Consider the following 24481-nt stretch of genomic DNA (forward strand, 5'->3'; position numbering starts at 1 on the left):
TCAACCCGAACCGAGGTTGATCGCCCCCTACCTGAACAAGTGGCCCCCATAGTTCGAAAGTGTTGCTTTATTTAGCCAACCCTTACGCAAAACCAAATGTCCACAATAGGCTGACGGTGGTGGTTTACCGAGTACCCCACTCACTCGCCCACGCCGACCAATACGACCTGATCACACCGATATGGTGCTGGCGTACTCGACCTAGGGCCCCTGCGACCTGAACCTCTATTTACTGGAACCTGCGAGGGTTATCCGAAGAACACTTACTCTTTCCAGTAACTATTGGTTGCTGGATAGTTCCTGAGTGAGCAGCAAACTTCCCTTAAAATAAAAAAATTACACAAATCACGTTAGAGTGTACAAATAGCGTTTGTGACCCCTTTACTCTAATGGTATTAGGTCAGATTACTAACTAATGTACACAATTACGTGCGGTCCAATCGTTCAGTACACAAACAACTAAGCTTATGTACGGAAAGACCAATGGAATCGAAAATTACGGCTGCGAATTCCTTCAGCCAGAGCTTATATGGCCTATATGGGTGTTGCACCAACCCTTTTCGGTGTTGTGCCTGTGAACTGTATAGCAGACTTCCTTGTCGGCTGTACCTGGACCTCCTGGTCTGCTATGACCTCCTGGTCTTGTTACAGTATGACCTCCTGGTCTTGTTACAGTATGACCTCCTGGTCTGCTATACTCTAATGCTCAAAATTGTATATTTAACCAGGGATGCCTCCCTAGCCACCGTGCACGTCACTTACACGCATGTACCTCACGAGTACTCGACTTTTCTTGTGGTTCAACCTTTAAAAATTGTAAAAACACTCACTCATCACATGTACACTTTTGTTTCTATTTCTATTTCTGCGCAGAAATTTTTCTTTAGATCAGGTGTGTTACCAATTAGGAGCAGGATCTGTTAATTAAATTTCGGACACCCAAAAATAGACTCGCGTTATTTATCGCTTTGCGTTATTTATCGCTTTGCATTAAAAATCAACTTATCGTGACTTGAGCTACGTGGGCGTAACCGGACGCTCCGTTGCATAATATACGCTGCGTGCGTCGGCCTTTGGATTGCGTACGCAAGTCTTTGTTAGAGACACGTATACGCAAAGCAAAGATCCACCGTAACACAATTTATACTTTTATCAATGTAGATGATCCTTGATCATCTACCACACAACACACTGACTTCGCCTTATCTCCCAGGTAAAACTGTGTGTTTTGTCTATCCTTTAACTATGTTATCTACTCTTAAACTATGAAATAACGGCAACTCTCTTTTAGCACTTTTATCAACTATAAAACTGGCAGACAGGAGAGTGATATACGAAAATGAAAAAGAAAAAAAAAGTAATGCAGATATATATATGTGTGCGTGCGTGTGTACGCAAGACAGAAAAATAAACAGTTTAAAAAAAAAAAAAAAAACACTAGCGTTTTGTTCTTACCTCCGGTTCCCGGATTCCTTCAGCACTCTTTACCTAAGCGAAGCAGACGCTTATCCTGTCAGCACTACGAGGGATACAACCTCCCGCCCTTTGCTGAGGGATAATGTCTGCTGATCTACCTAGTGCAGATATGTGAAGGACGGGCGAGCCGCCAATTGATAAAGCTAAATATTTATCGTATATAAAACACTTTAAGAGGTCTAAGAACACTGTACGCTATCTACGTAAGAAGTACCGTAAGGGTACGCAAGTTGCGTAGCGATCGCTCAACCGTAGTCGAGACGCTCAAGCGTCACGTTCGCTTACGGCCCAGTGATCACAGGCAGGCACGCTATTGGCTGCCGACTAACGTAATGATTCGCTATAGCGTAGCGTACGCTCGGGACCACGAGGAGATCACCAGCGGTGCAGACGCTTACAACGTTAAAACCTTTATATCTATACCTTTAACAATGAGATACACAGTATACCTTAGTGTAGAGACAGAGTGTAAGTGCAACCTGGTGTAACCTGATTAACTACAAAGCTGCTTGAGCGTCACCGACGCTCAGAGAATACTTAACCCTATAAAGAATACACAGATACCTGGGCTTAGGGTCCAAAACCTATTATATGTATTTTAACTATTATACTTGCAAAAGGAATCACAGTACAAATGATACACTACAATATAACATAAACCAACTAACCAGATAACTACACAGGAAATACAATACAATACAATACAATACAATAAAGGGAAAATAAGAGAGAGATAGAGGAGGGAGAGAGAGAGATGGCTCACAGCAAGACAATATGATTACGGAGAAAACTTACGCACAAGGGGAACGATCGCATGCGCCTCGATATCCAGCTCCCGATTATCAGCAATGAGAACCGTTGATGAGAGTGAATCTGGATATGGTCGGCCTGCCTATTTATGCCCCACACACAATTCAATTCAATGGTCCCTACAATCTCATTGTCCATTGGACACAGGAATTCGGCTTCGCATTATAACAAAAGGTCATAGGTTGATTCATACAGGTGGGCTGTGACTGTTTCCAACTGTTCAGGTGGGTGGGATACTGGGTTTCCCGCCGCATGACTAAGTAAGAACAAATAATAGTAAATGGACATAAACTTCTTATGTCCATAACTATTCGCACGAGCGATTAATCCGCTCCAAACCAACACCGGAATATTGCTATTTAAATACTCTTCCGATGGGTACCAAACACTACTGTATGACCCCTGTTAGACCCTTCGTACAATACAAAGAGGGATCTCTCTGTTCAGGAACATGCTATGTTAACCAAACTTTCAGAATCTATCAAAGGGACCATGATCTATAAAATACCTTATTAGTGAAAATATGTAACGATTGAGTCGCACGCTACGACTACACAAACTTTACCGTAAATACGCATACCGAGCACCAGCGGGTGCACGCAACAGCGGGTATGCGCACTCACGGGAGAGCGCACGCATGCGCAGCGCGGACCTGAATGAGGTGCAAATATGGCAGTGTGCATAGAGATATTTTTCTGACTTTGACAACCCGGAGACTTGATAAAGTGCAAAAAGCTGCTGTTTATTTCAATAAACAGAACCTTTTTGCACTTTATCAAAACTGAGTGCCTATATATATATATATATGGTGAGTGCTGAATTTTCTATTTGTATGTATTTGGGTAGGTGGCCATGGGCTGTATGTACCCCACCCTATGAGTGTTGAGTGCAGACACTGCACCCCACTTCTGGGGTGGTGAGTGCAGTGGTTTTCTATATTTGTTTGTATCTATCTATCTATCTGGAAAAAACCCTCATAAAATCCTGCATTTGCCCCTGGAGGGGGCTCTGCCTGCCGTACTGTGTAAAATGGGACTCTACCTGCCGTACTGTGTAAAAGGGTACTCTACCTGGCGTAATGCGTGATAGGGGCTCTACCTGGTGTAATGTATGTAAGTGGTGCTACTGTGCAACGTGATTTGAATAATATAGATTACTGTGCAGCGTAATATGAATTGGTATTATTTTGTGGTATTGGTATTTTCCCCCTATATTTTTGTCACTGGTCCTATTTTAAATATGGGGTGGCGATGCTGTTTCTTGCACAAAGCGCTAAAATGTATGGGCTCATGAGGAGAGTGACAGACAAAGGAAACAAGAAAGCAGAAGGGACAGATAGAAGACATAAGAGGTGAGCAAAGGTTGTTCAACATATACTGCTATATTGTAAATCAAATCTAAAATTAGGAGGGGAAGGGCACTGCTGTGGGCATTGTGTGTGTAAGAGGCTCTGCTATTGTGGGCATTGTGTGTGTAAAGGGCACTAGCATGTGGGGCGGGCAATGTGAATAAGATTGTGCTACTGTGAAGCATTATATTGAATTGGTGGTACTTTGGTGTGTCCACGCCCCTTCCTTGTGAGGCCACACCCCTTTCCGCGCTAAGCAGGAGGAGTTGCTGGCGAGGTGAGTTCCCCCACCTCTCCAGGACCACTTTAAGCCCTGGCTGCAAGAGCCCAAGGAGTCATACACCTCCTTGGACGATACTTGGTAAATGCCATGGGCAATGACCAGGTTCAAGATACCGGCTGTCGGGATGCCAATCCCAACACCCGTCAGAACACCGATGCCAGAATCCAGAACAGGTCAGGATCCCGATGCCGGAATCCCAACAGCTGGAATCCCAAAGGTAAGTATAGCCGGGGGGGTTAGAGTTTGGCTGTGGGAGGTAGGGTTAGGTTTAGGCGCCACCCAGGGGATGTTTAGGGTTAGGCTGCGGGGAGGAGGGGTTAGGGTTAGGACCATCAGAGGGGAATGTTTAGGCACTAAGGGGGGAGGTTACTTTTAGGCTGCGGCAAGTCGGGGGTTAGGTTTAGACACTAAGTGGGAGGTTAGGGTTAGGCTGTAGTAAGGGAGGGTAAGGGTTAGGGGGATGGGGGGATTTGAATACTAACCTTGCCCCGGTCGGGATCGCGACCATTGGGATGCTGGCGCGATCCCGAATGTTTAGGCACTAAGGGGGAGGTTACTTTTAGGCTGTGGCAAGTCGGTGGTTAGGTTTAGACACTAAGCGGGAGGTTAGGGTTAGGCTGTAGTAAGGGAGGGTAAGGGTTAGGGGAATGGGGGGGATTTGAATACTAACCTTATCCCTGTCGGGATCGCGACCATTGGGATGCTGGCGTGGGTATTGTGACCTCCGGCATCCCGTCCGCCGGGATCACATACCGATTCTGCCATTTCTTCTAGTAATAAACATAATATTAAGAGTATGTTTTTTTTTTTAGCCACTCACCATCGCTCCTCCGACAGGTGGAAGCAGTCAGTTATTGGTTAGTTAGTGACCTGTTCAATGTTCAGTCCCTTCAGTCAGTTCCTCTGCACTGTGATAGACATAAGAAAAGACACTTATGTGTAATATCATATCGGAATTTTAACTAAGTGTAACAAGCTGAAACAAACACAACTGACAATAAAACAGGAAGAAACTGGGGTCCGTAAGTGTAGGATCAGAGGGCCACATATGGCAGCTTATTGCCCATCACATCAATGCTCCAGTAATTTACCTTTGCTTCTCCACTAAGCCTGTATTTATAAATAAACAATTGTTTGGTGTCTGTTCTTATTATGTGACAACTGCACATCACTGCTTCTATACTTCATTTTCGGTTTATGATCTTATGTTCTATTTCTATTTATACAGTATGAATTCAAAAGGATGGTATCGGGATCCCAGCACTTGTGATGCCGACAGTCAGAATACAGACAGCATCATCCCGCCACTCAAGATCCAAGCACCTTCTAGGTAGCTATGCTTACCCTAATCCCTAACCTCCCTAACCTCCCTAACCCTAACTCTCCTTACCCGCAGCCTGACCGTAAATCTCCCACGTGCGACCCAACCCTAAGCCTCCCCTGTGGTGCCTAACCCTAACCCCCCTTCCCACATCCTGAACCTAACCCTACCTCCCCCACAGCCTAACTCTATCCCTCCCCTGTGGTGCCTAACCCTAACCTCTCCATCCCACATCCTAACCCTAACCCTCCCTCCTCCACAGCCTAACTCTATCCCTCCCCTGTGGTGCCTAACCCTAACCTCTCCTTCCCACATCCTAACCCTAACCCTCCCTCCTCCACAGCCTAACCCTAAACCTCCCCGGCGGTGCCTATCCCTAATCCTCCCTTCCCACATCCTAACCCTAACCCTCCCTCCTCCACAGCCTAACCCTAAACCTCCCCTGTGGTGCCTAACCCTAACCTCTCCTTCCCACATCCTAAACCTAACCCTACCTCCCCCACAGCCTAACTCTATCCCTCCCCTGTGGTGCCTAACCCTAACCCCCCCTTCCCACATCCTAACCCTAACCCTACCTCCCCACAGCCTAACTCTATCCCTCCCCTGTGGTGCCTAACCCTAACCCCCCCTTCCCACATCCTAACCCTAACCCTACCTCCCCACAGCCTAACTCTATCCCTCCCCTGTGGTGCCTAACCCTAACCCCCCCTTCCCACATCCTAACCCAAACCCTACCTCCCCCACAGCCTAACTCTATTCCTCCCCTGTGGTGCCTAACCCTAACCTCTCCTTACCACATCCTAACCCTAACCCTCCCTCCTCCACAGCCTAACCCTAAACCTCCCCGGCGGTGCCTATCCCTAATCCTCCCTTCCCACATCCTAACCCTAACCCTCCCTCCTCCACAGCCTAACCCTAAACCTCCCCGGCGGTGCCTATCCCTAACCCTCCCTCCCCACATCCTAACCCTAACCCTCCCTCCTCCACAGCCTAACCCTAACCCTCCCTCCCCACAGCCTAATCCTAACCCTCCCTCGCCCGCAGGCTTACCTCTCTGCAGTACCTGCAATCCTTCCTTTGGTATTCCAGCATTCGGGATCCAGGCACCGACATTGTGATCCATGTTGGGATCCCGGTGATGGTATTCCAAGCAGTTTCAGGATTCTGGTGTTGGTATTCTGACTACCAGGATCCCGAACACTGGGATCCTGACCGGATCCCGGAATCTGAGTACTTGCATAGCATAGCATCATTTCTGGCCAATACACACCCACTTTGTACGTAGACCTTTCAAGAACTTTAAGAAGATTCAGCATTGAGACAAGGAAAGTATGTAGAAGGTGAAACAGTGTTATACCATTTTTAGCCTTTTATATGTCACTTTCATTATTCTTGTGTATCCAATAGCAGCAATGACTAAACTAATTGACAAAAATAAACATTCTCCAGCCTCAGCAACAAAGGGATTAAAGTGGACTTTCATCAGGGCCGTTTCTTGGGGCAGGCGAGCAGTGCAACCGCACTGGGCGCCCGCCGCGGCACTAACTGTGGCTCCCTGCTACCCCCTCCTATTTCTCCACGAGTAACCCGCTCGGGGGGCAGAGTTTCACGGAATGATACGGTTGCGCCGTTGCGTCACAATGCAACCCCGTTACTCCGCGAAACTTCCCCCCCCCCGAGCGGAGTACAGAGGGGGATCCAAGTTAGGAAGAGGGAAAGGCCGGCGCGAGGAGCGACTGGTGAGGCGGGCCGAAGAGCGGTAATCGCCTCTGTAAGTATTCTCTCTCTCTCACTCAATGTGTAAAATGGGGACACCTGCCATAATGTGTGAAATGGGGACTCTTGCCTGCCGTAGTGTGGGGATTTAATGTATCAAGGGCATTGCGGTGTGTGGCATAATATGGTGCAGGGGGCATTACTGTTTGGGGCTTAATATGGTAGGAATTTTTTTTCCTGTGGTGGTCGTGATCTGTTGGAGCAGGGTCAAAAACTGGATTGTGAGGTAGTCTTTTCAGACGAGGCCATGCCCATTTAAATGAGGCCACACCCATTTAGATGAGGCCACGCCCCCTTGCCGGGTGCGCGTGCACGTTTTTTTTTTTAAATCTAGGTGTGTGGGGGGGGGGGGGACATTTTTTTATGCCATGGGGGGACGCATTTTTAAATCTCGCACTGGGAGCCAAATTGGCTAGAAACAGCCCTGACTTTCATCACCAGATAAAACTACACCGGTGTCTTTAAAACATCATACAGTATAAGACATTGTCTAGTTGACTAGGCACTAAAAGCTGCTGTAAGCTGCCCCTCTCAGTCTGCATCCCAAACCTCAGTAGCAGATGCCATAATTTTTTATCCTTTAGAAAAAAGTTACGAGATATCCCCAATTACGGAGGACAAATCGCCCAATACTTCCGTCTACTGATAATTAAATAATATGCAGTATTCGCCACAAATTATCATTTTCCAATTTAGTAGTATAAATAAACAACATTGGGGGTCATTCCGAGTTGATCTCACGCTGCAGATTTTCGTAGCTCATGGATCAGGTTACTACTGTGCATGCGTATGCACCGTAATGCGCACGCGCGTCGTACGGGTACAAATAGCATTGTTGCTGTGCATTGTTTCTAGCGACGAATCCATTTGCACAACCGATCGCAAGGAGATTGACAGAAAGATGGCGTTTATGGGTGTCAACTGACCGTTTTCTGGGAGTGGTAGGGAAAAGGCAGGCGTGTCCAGGCATTTGCAGGGCGGGCATCTGACGTCAATTCCGGGACCGGACAGGCTGAAGTGATCGCAAGATCTGAGTAAATTCAGACCTACTCAGAAACTGCAAAAAACTTTTTCGTCCCACTCGGCTGCACATGCGATCGCACACTTGCTAACCGAAAATACACTCCCCTGTGGGCGGCAACTATACGTTTGCATGGCTGCAAAAAGTAGCTAGCGAGCGATCAACTTGGAATGAGGGCCATTATGATGTGCTTTATTTCTGGTCCTAATGCTTTAGGCTATGTAACTACTTTCTCCTATATACATATTTAGCAATGATTTGACTTAAGCAAGACAACGTTACGTGATAAAATTTACAGAGAAAACTATCTGTGATAACCAAATAAATGAGCATTGAGCAACAAGTATGCATAGTAAGCATGTTCCGTTTTCCTGAAAGGCTTGTTCACATTGCGCTTCTGAAATGTGTTGTGCGAGCGGTTGGTAGAGATGAGCGGGTTCGGTTCCTCGGAATCCGAACCCGCCCGAACTTCAGCTTTTTTTACACGGATCCGAGCGACTCGGATCTTCCCGCCTTGCTCGGTTAACCCGAGCGCGCCCGAACGTCATCATGACGCTGTCGGATTCTCGCGAGGCTCGGATTCTATCGCGAGACTCGGATTCTATATAAGGAGCCGCGCGTCGCCGCCATTTTCACACGTGCATTGAGATTGATAGGGAGAGGACGTGGCTGGCGTCCTCTCCATTTAGATTAGAAGAGAGAGAGTGAGATTGAGACAGAGACACTTGATTTACTGGAGCTTAGGAGTACTAGAGAGTGCAGAGTTTACTAGTGACTGACCACTGACCAGTGACCACCAGTGCAGTTTTATTTAATATAATCCGTTCTCTGCCTGAAAAAAACGATACACAGTGACTCAGTCACATACCATATCTGTGCTCAGCCCAGTGTGCTGCATCATCTATGTATAATATCTGACTGTGCTCACACAGCTTAATTGTGGGGGAGACTGGGGAGCAGTTATAGGTTATAGCAGGAGCCAGGAGTACATATTATTAAAATTAAACAGTGCACACTTTTGCTGCAGGAGTGCCACTGCCAGTGTGACTGACCAGTGACCTGACCACACTGACCACCAGTATAGTATACTATATTGTGATTGCCTGAAAAAGTTAAACACTCGTCGTGTGACTTGTGTGGTGTTTTTTTATTCTATAAAAAACTCATTCTGCTGACAGACAGTGTCCAGCAGGTCCGTCATTATATAATATATACCTGTCCGGCTGCAGTAGTGATATATATATATTTTTTATATCATTATTTATCATCCAGTCGCAGCAGACACAGTACGGTAGTTCACGGCTGTAGCTACCTCTGTGTCGGCACTCGGCAGTCCATCCATAATTGTATACCACCTACCCGTGGTTTTTTTTTTCTTTCTTCTTTATACATACTACATCTCATTATCATCCAGTCTATATTAACAGCAGACACAGTACAGTACGGTAGTCCACGGCTGTATCTACCTCTGTGTCGGCACTCGGCAGTCCATCCATAATTGTATACCACCTACCCGTGGTTTTTTTTTTCTTCTTTATACATACTACATCTCATTATCATCCAGTCTATATTAGCAGCAGACACAGTACAGTACGGTAGTCCACGGCTGTAGCTACCTCTGTGTCGGCACTTGGCAGTCCATCCATAATTGTATACCACCTACCCGTGGTTTTTTTTTCTTTCTTCTTTATACATACTACATCTCATTATCAACCAGTCTATATTAGCAGCAGACACAGTACAGTACGGTAGTCCACGGCTGTAGCTACCTCTGTGTCGGCACTCGGCAGTCCGTCCATAATTGTATACCACCTACCCGTGGTTTTTTTTTCTTTCTTCTTTATACATACTACATCTCATTATCATCCAGTCTATATTAGCAGCAGACACAGTACAGTACGGTAGTCCACGGCTGTAGCTACCTCTGTGTCGGCACTCGGCAGTCCATCCATAATTGTATACCACCTACCCGTGGTTTTTTTTTTCTTCTTTATACATACTACATCTCATTATCATCCAGTCTATATTAGCAGCAGACACAGTACAGTACGGTAGTCCACGGCTGTAGCTACCTCTGTGTCGGCACTCGGCAGTCCGTCCATAATTGTATACCACCTACCCGTGGTTTTTTTTTCTTTCTTCTTTATACATACTACATGTCATTATCATCCAGTCTATATTAGCAGCAGACACAGTACAGTACGGTAGTCCACGGCTGTAGCTACCTCTGTGTCGGCACTCGGCAGTCCGTCCATAATTGTATACCACCTACCCGTGGTTTTTTTTCTTTCTTCTTTATACATACTACATCTCATTTTCATCCAGTCTATATTAGCAGCAGACACAGTACAGTACGGTAGTCCACGGCTGTAGCTACCTCTGTGTCGGCACTCGGCAGTCCATCCATAATTGTATACCACCTACCCGTGTTTTTTTTTTCTTCTTTATACATACTACATCTCATTATCATCCAGTCTATATTAGCAGCAGACACAGTACAGTACGGTAGTCCACGGCTGTAGCTACCTCTGTGTCGGCACTCGGCAGTCCATCCATAATTGTATACCACCTACCCGTGGTTTTTTTTTCTTTCTTCTTTATACATACTACATCTCATTATCATCCAGTCTATATTAGCAGCAGACACAGTACAGTACGGTAGTCCACGGCTGTAGCTACCTCTGTGTCGGCACTCGGCAGTCCGTCCATAATTGTATACCACCTACCCGTGGTTTTTTTTTCTTTCTTCTTTATACATACATACTACATCTCATTATCAACCAGTCTATATTAGCAGCAGACACAGTACAGTACGGTAGTCCACGGCTGTAGCTACCTCTGTGTCGGCACTTGGCAGTCCATCCATAATTGTATACCACCTACCTGTGGTTTTTTTTTCTTCTTTATACATACTACATCTCATTATCATCCAGTCTATATTAGCAGCAGACACAGTACAGTACGGTAGTCCACGGCTGTAGCTACCTCTGTGTCGGCACTCGGCAGTCCGTCCATAATTGTATACCACCTACCCGTGGTTTTTTTTTCTTTCTTCTTTATACATACATACTACATCTCTTTATCAACCAGTCTATATTAGCAGCAGACACAGTACGGTAGTCCACGGCTGTAGCTACCTCTGTGTCGGCACTCGGCAGTCCGTCCATAATTGTATACCACCTACCCGTGGTTTTTTTTTTCTTTCTTCTTTATACATACATACTACATCTCTTTATCAACCAGTCTATATTAGCAGCAGACACAGTACAGTACGGTAGTCCACGGCTGTAGCTACCTCTGTGTCGGCACTCGGCAGTCCATCCATAATTGTATACTAGTATCCATCCATCTCCATTGTTTACCTGAGGTGCCTTTTAGTTGTGCCTATTAAAATATGGAGAACAAAAATGTTGAGGTTCCAAAATTAGGGAAAGATCAAGATCCACTTCCACCTCGTGCTGAAGCTGCTGCCACTAGTCATGGCCAAGACGATGAAATGCCAGCAACGTCGTCTGCCAAGGCCGATGCCCAATGTCATAGTACAGAGCATGTCAAATCCAAAACACCAAATATCAGTAAAAAAAGGACTCCAAAACCTAAAATAAAATTGTCGGAGGAGAAGCGTAAACTTGCCAATATGCCATTTACCACACGGAGTGGCAAGGAACGGCTGAGGCCCTGGCCTATGTTCATGGCTAGTGGTTCAGCTTCACATGAGGATGGAAGCACTCAGCCTCTCGCTAGAAAAATGAAAAGACTCAAGCTGGCAAAAGCAGTAGCACCGCAAAGAACTGTGCGTTCTTCGAAATCCCAAATCCACAAGGAGAGTCCGACTCCAATTGTGTCGGTTGCGATGCCTGACCTTCCCAACACTGGACGTGAAGAGCATGCGCCTTCCACCATTTGCACGCCCCCTGCAAGTGCTGGAAGGAGCACCCGCAGTCCAGTTCCTGATAGTCAGATTGAAGATGTCAGTGTTGAAGTACACCAGGATGAGGAGGATATGGGTGTTGCTGGCGCTGGGGAGAAAATTGACAAGGAGGATTCTGATGGTGAGGTCGTTTGTTTAAGTCAGGCACCCGGGGAGACACCTGTTGTCCGTGGGAGGAATATGGCCACTGACATGCCTGGTGAAAATACCAAAAAAATCAGCTCTTCGGTGTGGAAGTATTTCACCAGAAATGCGGACAACAGGTGTCAAGCGGTGTGTTGCCTTTGTCAAGCTGTAATAAGTAGGGGTAAGGACGTTAACCACCTCGGAACATCCTCCCTTATACGTCACCTGCAGCGCATTCATAATAAGTCAGTGACAAGTTCAAAAACTTTGGGTGACCGCGGAAGCAGTCCACTGACCAGTAAATACCTTCCTCTTGTAACCAAGCTCACGCAAACCACCCCACCAACTCCCTCAGTGTCAATTTCCTCCTTCCCCAGGAATGCCAATAGTCCTGCAGGCCATGTCACTGGCAATTCTGACGATTCCTCTCCTGCCTGGGATTCCTCCGATGCATCCTTGCGTGTAACGCCTACTGCTGCTGGCGCTGCTGTTGTTGCTGCTGGGAGTCGATGGTCATCCCAGAGGGGAAGTCGTAAGACCACTTTTACTACTTCCACCAAGCAATTGACTGTCCAACAGTCCTTTGCGAGGAAGATGAAATATCACAGCAGTCATCCTACTGCAAAGCGGATAACTGAGGCCTTGGCATCCTGGGTGGTGAGAAACGTGGTTCCGGTATCCATCATTACTGCAGAGCCAACTAGAGACTTGTTGGAGGTACTGTGTCCCCGGTACCAAATACCATCTAGGTTCCATTTCTCTAGGCAGGCGATACCGAAAATGTACACAGACCTCAGAAAAAGAGTCACCAGTGTCCTAAAAAATGCAGCTGTACCCAATGTCCACTTAACCACGGACATGTGGACAAGTGGAGCAGGGCAGGGTCAGGACTATATGACTGTGACAGCCCACTGGGTAGATGTATGGACTCCCGCCGCAAGAACAGCAGCGGCGGCACCAGTAGCAGCATCTCGCAAACGCCAACTCTTTCCTAGGCAGGCTACGCTTTGTATCACCGGTTTCCAGAATACGCACACAGCTGAAAACCTCTTACGGCAACTGAGGAAGATCATCGCGGAATGGCTTACCCCAATTGGACTCTCCTGTGGATTTGTGGCATCGGACAACGCCAGCAATATTGTGTGTGCATTAAATATGGGCAAATTCCAGCACGTCCCATGTTTTGCACATACCTTGAATTTGGTGGTGCAGAATTTTTTAAAAAACGACAGGGGCGTGCAAGAGATGCTGTCGGTGGCCAGAAGAATTGCGGGACACTTTCGGCGTACAGGCACCACGTACAGAAGACTGGAGCACCACCAAAAACTACTGAACCTGCCCTGCCATCATCTGAAGCAAGAAGTGGTAACGAGGTGGAATTCAACCCTCTATATGCTTCAGAGGTTGGAGGAGCAGCAAAAGGCCATTCAAGCCTATACAATTGAGCACGATATAGGAGGTGGAATGCACCTGTCTCAAGCGCAGTGGAGAATGATTTCAACGTTGTGCAAGGTTCTGATGCCCTTTGAACTTGCCACACGTGAAGTCAGTTCAGACACTGCCAGCCTGAGTCAGGTCATTCCCCTCATCAGGCTTTTGCAGAAGAAGCTGGAGACATTGAAGGAGGAGCTAACACGGAGCGATTCCGCTAGGCATGTGGGACTTGTGGATGGAGCCCTTAATTCGCTTAACAAGGATTCACGGGTGGTCAATCTGTTGAAATCAGAGCACTACATTTTGGCCACCCTGCTCGATCCTAGATTTAAAGCCTACCTTGGATCTCTCTTTCCGGCAGACACAAGTCTGCTGGGGTTGAAAGACCTGCTGGTGAGAAAATTGTCAAGTCAAGCGGAACGCGACCTGTCAACATCTCCTCCTTCACATTCTCCCGCAACTGGGGGTGCGAGGAAAAGGCTCAGAATTCCGAGCCCACCCGCTGGCGGTGATGCAGGGCAGTCTGGAGCGACTGCTGATGCTGACATCTGGTCCGGACTGAAGGACCTGACAACGATTACGGACATGTCGTCTACTGTCACTGCATATGATTCTCTCAACATTGAAAGAATGGTGGAGGATTATATGAGTGACCGCATCCAAGTAGGCACGTCACACAGTCCGTACTTATACTGGCAGGAAAAAGAGGCAATTTGGAGGCCCTTGCACAAACTGGCTTTATTCTACCTAAGTTGCCCTCCCACAAGTGTGTACTCCGAAAGAGTGTTTAGTGCCGCCGCTCACCTTGTCAGCAATCGGCGTACGAGGTTACATCCAGAAAATGTGGAGAGGATGATGTTCATTAAAATGAATTATAATCAATTCCTCCGCGGAGACATTGACCAGCAGCAATTGCCTCCACAAAGTACACAGGGAGCTGAGATGGTGGATTCCAGTGGGGACGAATTGATAATCTGTGAGGAGGGGGATGTACACGGTGATATATCTGAGGATGATGATGAGGTGGACATCTTGCCTCTGTAGAGCCAGTTTGTGCAAGGAGAGATTAATTGCTTCTTTTTTGGGGGGGGTCCAAACCAACCCGTCATATCAGTCACAGTCGTGTGGCAGACCCTGTCACTGAAATGATGGGTTGGTTAAAGTGTGCATGTCCTGTTTTGTTTATACAACATAAGGGTGGGTGGGAGGGCCCAAGGACAATTCCATCTTGCACCTCTTTTTTCTTTTATTTTTCTTTGCGTCATGTGCTGTTTGGGGAGGGTTTTTTGGAAGGGCCATCCTGCGTGACACTGCAGTGCCACTCCTAGATGGGCCCGGTGTTTGTGTCGGCCACTAGGGTCGCTTATCTTACTCACACAGTCAGCTACCTCTTTGCGCCTCTTTTTTTCTTTGCGTCATGTGCTGTTTGGGGAGGGTTTTTTGGAAGGGACATCCTGCGTGACACTGCAGTGCCACTCCTAGATGGGCCCGGTGTTTGTGTCGGCCACTAGGGTCGCTTATCTTACTCACACAGTCAGCTACCTCATTGCGCCTCTTTTTTTCTTTGCGTCATGTGCTGTTTGGGGAGGGTTTTTTGGAAGGGACATCCTGCGTGACACTGCAGTGCCACTCCTAGATGGGCCCGGTGTTTGTGTCGGCCACTAGGGTCGCTTATCTTACTCACACAGCTACCTCATTGCGCCTCTTTTTTTCTTTGCGTCATGTGCTGTTTGGGGAGGGTTTTTTGGAAGGGACATCCTGCGTGACACTGCAGTGCCACTCCTAGATGGGCCCGGTGTTTGTGTCGGCCACTAGGGTCGCTTATCTTACTCACACAGCGACCTCGGTGCAAATTTTAGGACTAAAAATAATATTGTGAGGTGTGAGGTATTCAGAATAGACTGAAAATGAGTGTAAATTATGGTTTTTGAGGTTAATAATACTTTGGGATCAAAATGACCCCCAAATTCTATGATTTAAGCTGTTTTTTAGGGTTTTTTGAAAAAAACACCCGAATCCAAAACACACCCGAATCCGACAAAAAAAATTCGGTGAGGTTTTGCCAAAACGCGTTCGAACCCAAAACACGGCCGCGGAACCGAACCCAAAACCAAAACACAAAACCCGAAAAATTTCCGGCGCTCATCTCTAGCGGTTGGACAGACTGAGTTGAGTAAAAATTAAATAACATACAGTATTTGCTAGAAGCGTAGTGTCACAATTCCACAATAAAAAGCACTGATGTGCTCTGTGAGATTTTGTCCTTGGACATTATGCCCTGCCAAATGAGCCGCAGAAGATCCTGTATATTTTAACTCTTGCTCTGTTATACACTTGATTGTGATTGTAGGTAGATTATATGATTGTGCCTAGTCTCCACCCACTTCCTGGCCACAACCAATCTCCTGCAAGCTGTGGGTATGTAATACAGGAAGAGAGCACGGGTGTTTTGCACATTTTTTTGGATATGTGCAGTTAGCAGCCACGCATGTACAAAATGCAGCTAGTACTCACCGTCAGGCTCAGCCATCATTATTATACCATTGGTGGCTTGCCATTAATGGTGAAAACACTCATAATCGATGGTCTATGGTCATCCCTAACTCAGCGCCAGTTATACTGTCTGTCTGCTTGGATCATGCTGGACCTGCTGCAATTCTATTTCATGATTCTTGTTTGTGACTGGGTCTGTTCCGAGATATTGTACTTCTGGCTTCCTGGTCTTGACTTGTTTCCTAGAAATTCTTCTGTCTGCTGCCTGCCCTGAACATGGACTGTGACATATTTATTATAAAAATGAAATGTCCCCACTGGGACATATGGACAATAGATTCCCAGTGACATTACCCCTCCCCCTATGTAATAGATTCCCAGTCCATAACCGCCCACATGCCAGTGTCCATAGATCTCAACTATGGCACTATCCCCACTCACTGCCTTTTGTCACTGTGCATTAATTGTACCCCCCACCTTTAAATGCCTAAAAAACTTTCAGAGGGGCATTACCCCCTCCAACCCTTCCACTGCAAAAGGTCCCACCTGGGTGTGGTACAGCTTCTTCCCCTTTATCACCCTACAGAATGCAGCCAAGCGTTTGTCAGGGGCGACTGATTCTAGGTCCACCCTAAAGCAGCTGATCTCTACAAGAAGGGAGGAGACAGTAAAATCATCAAGAGGGTCTTCTCCACTCATTGAGAGCCCACGTACACCATGAAAGTAAAGCAGGCATTGGGATCGGGTGTAGTATGTGATGCCGGCGGTCGGGCTCCCAGTGGCCAGCATACCGGCGCCGGAATCCCAACCGCCGGCATACCGACAGCTGGGTGAGCGAAAATGAGCCCCTTGCGGGCTCACTGCGCTCGCCACGCTGCGGGCACGGTGGCACACTGCGCGCGCCATGCTATATATTCTCCCTCCATGGGGGTCGTGGACCCCCAAGAGGGAGAAAAGATGTCAGTATGCCGGCGGTCGGTATGCCGGCGGTCGGGATTCCGGCACCGGTATGGTGATCGTTGGGAGCCCGGCCGCCGGAAACCTGAAGACCACCCTTGGGATCAATGCTCATCATGCTAGACCTGTACTATTTATATTGTACCGGCATCCTTAGCATGCCAAAACTATGCACACAGGGACATGCCCTGGCATCAAAGCTAACAATCCCAATGTGTCGTGCATGCACTGGGAGAAATCAAACCAAACCACATGCACAATGCATTTCAGAAGCAATATGTGAGAAGCGTTTCATGATAACTGGACCAAGCTCCCTATGCAAACTCATTACCAGTGGGGGCACTGGTGGAATATCACCAGAGCTGTAACTAGACATTTTGGTGCCCAGGAACAGAAAAGGATTGCCAAACCCCCCCCTTCCTCCCCCCTTTTTTTTCAAATAGGGATATATGCCGAGCCCTGGCACAAGTATAAGCATTTGCAGTCATTCTTCTTTCCACATCATATATAAATATATATATATATATATATATATATATATATATATATATATGGGTTGGTGCAGGGAGACTGGCGCTCGGGATCCCAGAGGTCAGCATACCGACCCCTGGATCCTGGCGAAGGGGGTGGGGGGGGCGTGTGCAACAAAGCCCCTTGCAGGCTTGGTGGCTCTCTGCGCTCAACACAGGTTCTATTCCCACTTTATGGGTGTTGTGGACACCCACAAGTGGGAATAGTCCCTGTGGGCCGGCCTTCTGCCTGTCAGCATTTTGATTTCTCAGGATCCCTTCGTCGGGGTATCTGGTCCCTAGGCCGAACACATTTAGGTCAACAATGTCTAGGTTGACCACTATTGGTCAACAGTAAGTAGGTCGACAGAACAAAAGGTCAACATGATTTTTTCACTTTTGTCTTTTTTTTTTTACTTTTACTTTACGATCCACGTGGACTACAGTTGGGAATGGTAACCTGTGCCGAGCGCAGCGGTAGCGGAGCGAGAGGCACCTTGCCCGAAGCATTGCGAGGGGACACGGTGCACTAATTGGGTTCCCGGTCACTCTACGGAGAAAACAACACCCAAAAAATTTAAAAAAACTCATGTTGACATTCTGTCATGCCGACCTTGTACATGTCGACCTAGAGACCATGTCAACCTACAAACCATGTCGACCTACTTACTGCCGACCACTAGTGGTACTTAATTTAAGAACTTTTTGTCATTTACATTATCCTTTATTTTAAATCACACATTTCTTAGCAGTCATACAGAGGACCCGCAGTCATATCCTCCTGTATTTAGAGCACACATTTCAAAGTACGGTCACATGCAGGATTTGAGAGTATTATGAAGTATGCGCCTTAAATAAAGAAGTGTGTTACTGAAAGTGCTAGGGGATGGAATACATACGTTATACCGATGGCTGGAATCCCGGATGTCATGATTCCGGCAGCGGGATCCCAGCCACCGGTATGCAGGCAGCGGGGTAAACATTAGAAAACACCTTGCGGGCATGCTACAGGCGCATTGGCTCGCTGCACTCGTCACAGATTGTAGTCTTCCTCTATGGGTGTTGTGAACACCCATATAGGGAGAAAAGCCTGTGGCACCGGGATTCCGGCAGCGGCATTTCACCGTCTGTTGGATTCCAGCGTTGGCATTGTGACCGCCGGGATCCCGACAGGCGGTCTTATGATCGCCTTCCATTAGGGACATAAGGGTGAGATGGGAGCAGCAGGAGATGCCGGGGATTAAAGAGGATGAAGTTGCAAGTAAGACTGATTAACACAGATAATTGACAGGTGCTGCAGAACAGTGCCCCCTGCCTTGTAGTGCCCTATGCGGTGGCAGATGTTGCACCACCCTAGTTACGGCCCTGAATATCACCCCCGCACACCCAACAAGGGGGTATGGCCTTGCAAGAAATCCCTGGCTGACATCAGAATGGGAACATGGCCTCATGGTAAGTTCCCCATTTACATCACTCTGGGGGAGTTCCCAGCATCCCTGGAGATGCTGGGTTTTCCCCAAAGACTAGTGTCTGCACTGCTGGTGCCTTCTCAGTGACAGGAGCCGGGCGCTGCAGGATAATGTCACACTGCTGCACCTGGCTCCCGGTCACTGCGGAGGAGCCGCCATTTTTGGCATCACCCCCTGAAAGGGTGACACCTGGATGTGGTACGCATACGCACCCCCCTTGATACGCCTCTGCTCATTACTCTTCGCTAATTTATTTTGTTATCATTGATAGCTTTCCCTTAGGTTTGTCTGGGATAAGACAATATTGTTTGGAATATTTTGGGGTAACTTCAATAAAAAAAAATTCAAGTATGAGCTAAATAGTTATATAGCCAAAAAGTAGAAACAGAAGTAAAGTATGATATATATACTGTACAAATGTATTTTATTTCTACTATTAAATTACAAATCACAATTTATAGTGAATAATTCTTCTTCTTCTCCTTATAGCACTGAGGTCATGGGTTTGATTCCTACCATGGCCCTAACTGTGTGGAGTTTGTATATTCTCCCTGTACTTGCGTGGGTTTCCTCCGGGTACTCCGGATTCCTACCACAATCAAAAAATATACTGGTAGGTTAATTAGATCCCAACAAAATTAACCCTAGAGTGAATGTGTGTGTGTACATGTGGAAGGGAATATAGATTGTAAGCTCCACTGGGGCAGGGACTGATGTGAAAGGCCAAATATTCTCTGTAAAGCGCCGCAGAATATGTGTGCGCTATATAAATAACTGGTAGTAATAATAATAATAATAATAATAATAATTCTTAAAAGTGTAAATGGCTACATTTGTCTTTTAAAATGTAGTTTTTGTTGTTTATGTGTTACTACTTGCTCATGTTGATGTGTTTTGTTTATATTGGATTTTCTATATGGTCTCTTTTTTTACCCCATCCCTTTGTTCTTTCTATAACCTCAAATAATTGTTTTACTTCTCAATAAAAACTACTGATGGAGAATTTTTTTTTTTGTCAATGCATATACTGTATATACATAGAAGTAAAAAATAACTAATAGAACCAAATAATATGATAAAACTCTAAACTGTATTTTTATTTTACCATATTTGTTTTAACCATAGAATATTAAGAAATAGATTAGCCCAAAATAGAAGTATTGGTTCATATTACTGCTAGTAAGAAAAGCCAAACATTTCCTCATTTCTAGTTTTTGCAAGATAAGCAAAAATGTAATCCCTTAAATAGAAAAAAGGTGGAACCTTTAGTTGACATCTAGGAAAGATACATTAGTTACAGCTTCTGTTCCACTGTCTGCTTGGTATGATCTATTCTAAGAGTATTTGTCGGAACCCCGGCAATCGTCATTCAATGGCCTTGATATAGTGACATCATCCCTGAGCAAGCAGAAAAATGTATTGTATATATCACTCGTTTTTGGACTAGGATGTTTCACGTTATTTTGATTATATTAATTTGATTCAGTCCTTATCTATCTCACACTGTTATTCTCATTCAAATGACAATACATTGTATCTTACCTTATTTTATATATTTAATAAACATTACTTGAGAAAAATATATATTCCCCCCCCCCAACTAATATCTATCAACGCCTAGTTCTGCAATATATCTGGTCTCTGTCTTCACAATGGATATAAAATGTCACTATATATTTTACCGTCCACTATAAATGTTATTTATAATTACAGTATGATTTGTCTGCATACCCTGTAGATTCCCTATCCTCACAAATATAAGATCTCAATAAACACAAGTCACATTAGCCGTGAATACACTACATAACTGTTCTTGTAGCCATGTGAAACTCACACATTCATTTTGATTCCACCGCCTCTCACTCCATATCCTGTGTATTATTTTATCACGCCAAATAATTTGAATAAAATGCATATTTGTATTCTATTACGTCCTTCCTCTTGCTTCCCTAGCTCTCAAAGCATTATTATATAATGAATTATGGTTATAGTTCCATAGACAGAGGCTTTATTTAACAGCACAATCTAAAAATGCAGCAACAGGGTATTAATTATCTAAATAGTATATTACTGGAGAGGTTTGTTTTTGCGTAGAGTTTATTGATGGCCTCTAATTCTTTCCAGATTTGATGAATGTTAAGAGCAGTCTAAGCTCCAATAAGATAAAAAAATACATATACCAAACACTATGATAACATATTGCAGTAAATTGTGTATCTTTATTTTTCAGGCAGAAGGCAGAAAGAAGAATAACTTAAGAGTCAATTATTTATTTTTAAAGTGGACATTTCACCTATACAAATTTGTTCACTAGGAACCAGTGACATCACTCAAACGCCACCTGACTTTTTGTACTAATTTCTTATTATTTGATAGGCTACATTCTAATGAAGATTTCTTAACCCCAAAAATGGTTGTATTCACTCAGGGCTGTCGAGTGCAACCAAAGGGCCGGGTACTGAGGGGGGCATGACCAAATCCAGGGGGATATTGCCACATTCCCTCAACCAAATAAAATCAATCATACAGGAAGTGCTGGCAGTCACACAAGGGGACATTTTCCCCCCTCTGTAGTGCTGGGACGTGCAGTGAGCTAAATGGCTCAGGAGGCACTGGCTAGCACCAGAGCCAGATTTACCTGCAATATATGAGCCAAAGGGTACCTCTGGGCATTATACACAGGTGCAGCAGTCAAAACTCTTGGAAATTTGGTGAGTTTTGATCAGAGATTTACGGAAAAGATAGACAGGAGAGGCACTGCCTCACCTGCCATAGACTTTTTACTCCAGAGTTATGGTTATAAAAATGATTAGAACAAAATAAAGAAGATATTTCTAACATATTCTTTGTATTTTTCATATACTTTAGACCAGTGGTTCTCAAACTCGGTCCTCAGGACCCCACACAGTGCATGTTTTGCAGGTAACCCAGCAGGTGCACAGGTGTATTAATTACTCACTGACACATTTTAAAGGTCCACAGGTGGCGCTAATTATTTCACTTGCGATTCTGTGAGGAGACCTGCAAAACATGCACCGTGTGGGGTCCTGAGAACCTGTGCTTTAGACAGTCAAACCTCTGGTGCAAACATTAGTATGACAGAAAAACTCTGCTTCACCTGCCTCACCCCACCGCACGTCACTGTGTAGTGGGCAACTCCAACAAGCTCAGGCCTGGGTTCTCCTCCTCTCAGTGCCCCAGAATTCACTGAGTGCAGAGGACTGATCTGTATAGAGCACGAGTTCTTAAACTATACATCAGGGGCTGAAAACTTTTTATTAATGGGAGATCCCAATGAGCTACTCTTTGCAAACATACTGCATACCTATCAACCTTATTTACAGAAACATGAGGTAAATTGCTGCAATGCCTGCAGTCCTCCATCCGTCCTGGCCTTGCCAAACACTCCAATTGCCTACTGCCCCTCCCTAAATTAATGCCTTGTTGGCTTATTCCATTAGGGTAATTGAAATTGTCCCAGAAAAACCATTACAATTTGTAGGTATGCTGATTTTTAGTTATATCAAAAACTATCTTTTGTGCAAACAACTATTTTTGTATCCATTTTATTTAAGATCAATATACTATAATTGAGGATAATCGCAAAGTTATTAAAAGTAAAGTCATTATTCCTTCAAACTTGAAATTGTACTATGAGGCACAAATGTAAACTATATCAGCATTTGGTGACAAACTTTAGGAACCTCTGATACAGGGCATTTGATGTATTCTTACATGTTTCCATGGCATTTTTATCATACAACTTCCTAGCCCAATGAAGCTTACAATTTATTTTTGTTACCTGGGAAATCACAAGTAGCTGGCAGTCAGCTTCATATCAAACTCTGAACTGTTATAAGAGCTTTGTCACAGCACAGTAATATCTTTTTGAATTTGGGTGTCAGGGCCGGCTCCAGGACTACTAGCACCCTGAGCGAGAAAATGTCAAAGCGCCCCCTACCACCTAATGTGCGCACCAAAGGCGCGTGCTCTCCTGGAAAAGTAGGTGTGTCCTCGCAACATTATATTATCAAACTATAAATAAAAATAAATATATTTTCACACACCCTCTACATACACAATTAGTAGCCTTACACATAATGCCTACAGTAGTGTTCCTTACACATAAGGTCTCCAGGATAGTGTCAGATACACATAATGACCCCAGTAGTGCAGTGCCAGATACACATACACCCCCAGTAGTGCCAAATACACATACACCCTCAGCAATGCCAGATACACATATGCCCCTCGTAGTGCATTGCCAGATACACATATGCCCCCAGCAGTGCCAGATAAACTAGTGCCCCCAGCAGTGCAGTGTCATATACACATATGCCCCCACAGTACCAGATACATATAATATGCCCCCACAGTTCCAGATACACATAATATGCCCCCACAGTTCCAGATACACTTTATAAGCCCCCACATTGTCATATACACATTATATGCCCCCAGCAGTGCCAGATACACATATGCCCCCAGTAGTGCAGTGCCAGATACACATTATATGTCCCAAGCAGTGCAGTGCCAGATACACATTACATGTCACAACAGTGCCAGATACATGCTATATGCTCCCACATTGCCAGATACACATTATATGCCCCCATAGTGCCAGATACACATTATATGCACCCACATTGTCAGATACACATGTGTCTCCAGTGCCAGATACACCTAATATGCCCCCACAGTGTCAGATACACATAATATGCCCCCAGTGTCAGATACACATGTGTCTCCACAGTGCCAGATACACATGTTATGCAACCACATAATATGCAACCACAGTGCCAATTACACGTGCCAGCATAGTGCCAGATACACCTGTCCCCCCACAGTGCCAGATACATGTGCCCCCCTACAGTGCCAGATACACGTGACCCCCCCACAGTGCCAGATACACGTGACCCCCCACAGTGCCAGATACACGTGCCTCCGACAGTGTCAGATACACATGTCCCCACAGTGCCAGATACACGTGTCCACCACAGTGCTAAATACATGTGCCCCCTGTAGTGCTGCTCACTGCCGCTGGTCTCTCCTGCTGCTCCCACGCTACCGCTGCCTCCACTGCTTCTTCTGTGTGAGGGGAGGAGAGTGCAGCGTGCTCCTCTCCTTCCCCTCAGTCCCGTCTCCGGTAACTCCCTGCCTGAAATTAGTCAAAGCTCGCGGCCCAGCGGCAGCTGCCAGACCGCAAGCTCTGATTGGCTGATGGACCAGCGGCTGATTTAAAATTGCGGCCAGTTACCGACCACCCTTAGGAGTCGGCGCCCAGCGCAGCCGCTCCTAAGGAATGTGCCTGGAGCCGGCCCTGTTGGTTGTTAATTAATAATGACAAATGGGAATAAATAGAAATTAGATTTAATATATAGGTTGTCACACACCAGACCGGCAGGCTGGTTGCAGGCATTTTGGATGCATTTTGGAGGCACCAGGTCATTTTTGTCCCCAGACCTCACCACCTTCCTTTGGAGTGCACATGCATGTGTGCATAGCCCTTCCTTAAGATGAGATCATG

This window comes from Pseudophryne corroboree, chromosome 7 (assembly GCF_028390025.1).
Source record: "Pseudophryne corroboree isolate aPseCor3 chromosome 7, aPseCor3.hap2, whole genome shotgun sequence".
NCBI lineage: Eukaryota > Metazoa > Chordata > Amphibia > Anura > Myobatrachidae > Pseudophryne > Pseudophryne corroboree.